Source organism: Notolabrus celidotus, chromosome 1 (assembly GCF_009762535.1).
Source record: "Notolabrus celidotus isolate fNotCel1 chromosome 1, fNotCel1.pri, whole genome shotgun sequence".
Classification (NCBI taxonomy): domain Eukaryota; kingdom Metazoa; phylum Chordata; class Actinopteri; order Labriformes; family Labridae; genus Notolabrus; species Notolabrus celidotus.
Window position 1 is genome coordinate 15,212,950 of NC_048272.1, and position 6,000 is coordinate 15,218,949.

The 6,000-nt window shown below is 38.9% G+C and overlaps 1 long non-coding RNA gene across 1 annotated transcript in view; it reads left to right on the forward strand.

The window, feature by feature from the left end:
- LOC117829992 overlaps positions 1-4,933 on the forward strand; it is a 123,895-nt gene extending 118,962 nt beyond the window's left edge. The window contains exons 4-5 of the long non-coding RNA XR_004634718.1: positions 1,074-1,163; positions 3,841-4,933. This is a non-coding gene — a long non-coding RNA (uncharacterized LOC117829992). The remainder of the gene's footprint in view (positions 1-1,073; positions 1,164-3,840) is intronic.
- Positions 4,934-6,000: the final 1,067 nt, after the last annotated feature.

The window sequence follows — 6,000 nt, forward strand, 5'->3', positions numbered from 1 at the left end:
ATCCTGTTCTCTTTGCAAAGTTAATAAACATTAGCAGCATGTTCAATGGCCCAACTTGTCAAAATATGACTGTAGGTGACCCTGTAACATAATTCCTGGATGCTGCCCCCTAGCTTGTATTTGGATCTGCTGTTGAAGTCAGATGAAGCAGACAAAAAAAATGTGAGAGTCTACATTGGATGATGGCTGGGGACCATGAATGGGTTAAACAAGCATGGTGTCTGTGTTTAATTCTTCTCAGAAAAGGACATCTTTGTAGTGAGATAATATGGATTAACTACATAATGTTTGACAGTTGTGTAATGCAGAGGTTCACAAAGTTTTCAGCCAATGACCCCCAAAGTAACGTTGCAATGGAGACTGGCGATCCCCACTGTCACTTGAGGTGGTCACATGTTGCTCACAGCCATACTTAAGCACTAATAGGCCAATCCAAAAATGGACATGAGAGCAGCACAAAAAAACACAACAACCAAGCAATCCTGATATTATTTTAATGTAATTTTTAAAAGACTAGAGGCAGAATACAAGTGAACTGGTGTTTAAATTTTAACAGTTCATCTATTGCAATCACCTCAGAGGTCATGTGGCAACAAAGAGAAGCAGAAAACTGACAAAACATTCTATTTACACAGCTTCATTTAAAATGTGAGTATATTTTCTTAGATTTTTACAATAATTGATAAAATATGCAATTCTCAAAGATTTTGAAGGCACTTGGCGACCCCCCCATGAGGTCCTGACACCCACTTTGCCCCCCATTGATGTAATGTACATAAGTAACGTAGCATGATGCATGTTAGTTCAGTCATATACTCTGCTTTAAGTACACATGTGAAATATTATTGACCCCCTACTGCTTTGGACCTGCTTGAAAATTATTATTATCAGTCATACCTACATAATCATAATTTTAGTAGTTATTGCTGATATTAGACACATTTCTACTGTTATTAGTATCATAGCTTTTGTAAGTCTTTATTTTTAATGGTGTGTTTGTTGCTGTCAGTGTATCTCCCTGCATGCCAAACTGTCTTCTTGTCTGTGTGTCTGTCTTCAATTTTATTACCCAGAAGGACATTTGATCTGCAGCAGGCATCAAGAAACAACAGATCCATGGAGAACAACATCAGGAATATAGATGCATAAATTCAACAGCTCAGGTGAAAACAAAGATACTCCTACCACACTGAGCCAGAGACAGAAACAGTTTGAAAGCAACACCAAAGTAAGTAAACAAATCAAATGCAGGGCAGTGGTAAAATAGGTAAAATAAATAGTATCTTTATACAGTGAATTAAAGACTTGTTTATTATTTTTTTGTGTCAAAAGATGATATATAAGCATAAAGGATAACCAGAATAAACAGATGCAGCAAGACTGCGTGTCAGAGTGAGAGACGCTGGATTTAAGTGAGAAGTGACCTGAGAAGCCGGGGCACAGAGAGGGGAGGTGGTGAGTAGTTAGAACAAAATCAGACTGGATTTGTTCTTCTGACTCAGCATTTTGAGTTTCGATCTCCTAAACGTATGTGAAGCTTCTGGTGGGCGTCTTCTCACTTTCCATTACGGACAGAATGTTCACCGAATACGATTTTTTTATTTTTATGGTGTGATGTTATCTTCCAATCAAAACATCTACAGAGGGTAACAATGACACAACATAATTCAATGTCAAGACAATATTTTTTCAGTCCGCTCCACAGTTAAATCACAGTTTATTCAGATGTGTCTGCTGTCTTTGCCGGCTGCAGCAGACTTCAAACTTCTCCATCCATTATTTGAGTATTTTTCTAACTCCAATAGTTTTCTTCTCTAAGAGTTTAAGTCTTTGTCAACAAAAACCAGACCATGATAAGATAAATGAATACTAAATAAACAAAGTAATCTAAAACTTATCCAATCCAAACAAACACAGTCTGTCTGTGTGTATTTGGTGTGCTCTATCACTCTCTTTCTGTCCCTCTATCCCACTACATAGATAGATATCTTGAGTTCCCTGGGCTTTTATTTTGAAAAATTTTACTTTGACCTCAGATCACTTGACACACATATATCTATATACATATATGTGAAAGTGATTGATTAGCATAATATGTGATAAAGTGGACTAAATCATTTAATTTGTCACTTGTATAACAGTAATTTCACATTAATCTCCTTACCACAGCTTTTATTTGTTCATGGTAATTGTCTTTTATGGTAACCATTAAGTTCTCCAGATGTCATAATACATAATACACTGTGTTTCGTGTTATATGAACTTGGTGATAATGTGTATTCTTTTCCTTGTGTATAATGAGTTGGGGGCCTAACCCTGTGAGGTAAAAGGAGAGGAATGCCTCAAGGGAGGGAACAGTTAGCAGCAGACACCAGGATTTCTTATGTTGTGAAATGAGTTATTTTCAGTTTCTTATGTTCATATTATTCTTTCATCATGTTGATGTTTTGCATGTTCCTGGTTGCACTTTTAATTAAGTGTGCACTGATGAGACCTTCAACTAAATGCCCTGAGTCTGCTTCCTACTTAACCATACACCCTCTGGCTACATTATCCCAGATATTATACACAAGTTACGTAACAAACAGTCATACATCAGTATTTATTTGAACCCAGATTTTTCCCCATATAGTCTTAGTGCCTAAACCTAAACAAGTAGTACTGATGCCTAAACCTAACCCCCATGCAGCTGTTTGTCCACTAGTCACTTTTAAATTAAATTGTCAGCAAGCTTTTCCTATTTTTCTAACTAAGTTGATGCAAAGCTATGCACACGCCAAAAAGAGGTCAAGTGTTACTTTAATCATAATATTGAGAGCGTGTTGGGATATCACGTGTGTAATATTCAAGAAGCAAGCAAAAAAAAGGCCACACAATCAAACCTAAAATGAACACTACACACTGTACAAAAGACAACACTGAAGATATTATAATTTATGGATGGAGACATCCGAGCTTCATCTGTACCCACACATTCTTCTTCACAATTATTAACCACAAGGAGGAGGAGCTGATGAGAATGTCTCTGCTACAGCAAACAGAAAAGGCCTATTCAGCTCCAGCTCCCACATTACAGTTAAGCTTTGCATACTCCTAATCCTTATTGTGTACAATTAATGAGTTTCTCTCGCAGTGAGAAACATGCAAATGGAGATTTCTGGTTTGGAGACTGCAATTATGGAAGAAGCTAAGGGATATGAGACCCTAATTATGTGCTATCATTATTGCCATAGCTACTGCTGCAGTTGACTTAGTATGCAGGGGCGGAAAAAGAAATGTAAAATATTATGCAATGCAGTGGCTGCATGTGATACAATAACTGAAATATTAAAAAAGGTCAATAAGGGGAAAAAGTATCAGAAGATTACTGTTTTGTTTTTGTTTACATGATGATAAATAGTTGATCAAGGCCTACAAATGCATTGCTATGTAATTTGTTGTGCTATAAACAGTAGCATAAAATGGTATATTAGAAACAGTGCTTGCTTTGATATTCTGTATTTGTAGCAAGATATCCTCAGAGGCAAGGAAAGGACACAGGAAGCCCACAAGGTGAAGGTTAGTCAGTGAAAAAATGGTTGAATCAAGCAAAACAAGTGCAATGACAGAACTGATTTGGTGTCAAATTGCTTAGCACATTGCAACTCTGCACAAAACACAATGTCCCATTGTCATGGAAATTTGGCACTATTGCATTCACCTTTCATAACACAAACAAAACCCACGAGCACAAGCCTCCCATTGTAGACACTGGCTCAGATAGGTTCCTAAGCGCTCCACATTAACAAATTCACTTTTGTCAGCTCGAGCATTGAATTTAATCTGCTTTGATTTTTGCAGCAGACAGAACAAGCAAGCCCTATTGTGAGTGCCATCATCTCAAAAGAGCTTAGTGGGCAGAACTGCTTTTTGACTGAGGATGAAACACAGCCTAACAGACAGAATCGATGCACCTCGTCCAAACTGGCATGGCCTGCGTTTGCAGTCCCTCCATCTCTCTGCGTTGCTGTATTCAATAAGAAGATGGTATAGTAGCCCCACTGCAGCATCTTCAGCTGCACAGGCGGTTACTTTCAGTCAAATCAGACACAGAAATACTGTTCAGATGTATGATTTGAAGAGCAGTGTGGCCGACTCGCCGTGCACTTTTAACTTCAATGTCACCCACCAGTAGATTTCCCTCAGGGCTTAACTGATTTGTAAATGCCGCAGTTCGCCCCTTTGTGCTGCTTACAATGTGCCTTTGAAAAATAGAGAAAGAATAATAAGTTCTATTCCCTTTTATCCTGCATTGTGCCACTCGGTGCACCTGGGGAAGTGTAGCACTTGCATGATAAGAGGAATATTGAAAGAGAAGCCGACTGAATTCAATATTTCAGTATTTTTCTCTCCCTATACTATTCAGTGTTGCTGACTTTTAGGGCACTCCAAAGTGTTTTGCCCCACACTTTTTAGTCACACATAGTTTGACTCATGCTAAAGACCAGAATCTATTCTTCCTGGGGTTTGCACAGGTTGCATGGGGATAATGCAAAATGTGCTTTTAGACTGCTTATCACACAACACATACACCATAATTCATCATGCATCTACAAGAAATACAAAAGAAAATAGCAAAAACAATGTCAATATATGGACTAAACTTTTATATGGTCTGAGTAAATACCTTTAACTACAGGATGCTGGAACAGAATGCCCAGAGTGTGGACTAAAATGGCAAACACGCCCTTTGTCCCATGCAGATGCTGAACAAACTCTGATGCAGTCTGTAATTTGCATGCCGAGTGCTTTTGAACTGGGCACTTTATATTCCTCATAAGGTACCATGCAATGCCCCAATGATGTAGTTTTCAAATGACTTTGTTTTTAATGTCTGTCTTGTATTGCTGTTGATATCTTTTTCATTCGTCATTCATGTGTTATCATGCCATTGGAACAAAGCAAATTCCCATTGGTGCAATAAAGGTTTCATTCATTAATTCAAACACGTATCTAGTCCTTTAACCACCATAACCGCATTCATGCCTTTACACACGTTTAAACTCTGACGACGATACCATGCAAGGCCAACATTACAGACACACAATGCCTCAGAGAAACTAAAGTTCAGTATCCTGCCCAAGGGGACGTCAACATGTTGGAGCTGGGAATCAAACCGTAAATCCTCCGAAAGGACCCGCTCTACTTCTGTGCCTCAGTTACCCCTCAGGACAAGCTTAGACTGAATTCATGATGACCTTGTAGATAAAGACTCAGTATGATGAAATTTAATGCCCAGCCCATTTGGGGCATTACACATCCAAAGAATTGAGAGAGTATTGCTCTGATGATGATTTTCTGAACATCACATGGTTTGATTTTGTAGTGTTCATTCATCCATTTCTATGTAAGTTACTTGAATGTTTAGCTGATGTAGTTTTAGATTGTGGTAAAATAAAACTACCTCGAGCACTCTGCCAGGAGGTTAATTATCACACTTAATGAATAAATGTTCATCCATCATTTATCCACTTTTATATTGATCTCTCTCAATAATTAATCTGACCAACTTCAAGCCCGCCTAAGAATACCATATCATATTAAGCACAGGTGTGATCCATAGCAATCCCATGGGGCTTCTATAGTGTCACAAGATGTGGTATGAGAGAGGGCAGGGCTTGTAGGTAATCTGTTACATGAGTGAGGGATCTTAGACCCACTACTTGTCGGATACAAGAGGGTCACACTGTTCACATCAAAATGGGAGAGCCTCACCTTGAACACCTTCCCTGTGTAATCGGCACGTCCTTTAGAATGTGCCATTGCACCACAAGATTTCCTGCCTACTATCTAGCTCACACACCCTCAGTAAGCGGTGCCAGCGCACATGGAGCACAGTGCACGTTTGCAGGGTAGCTCTTTTCCCTGAGAGGCCTGTGGTGAGCTAAGCCGAGTCACACAGCCAGAGCCAAAGGATTCTGGGTAGTTGAAAGCAGCTTTTCCGTCACAGTATACCTTCAA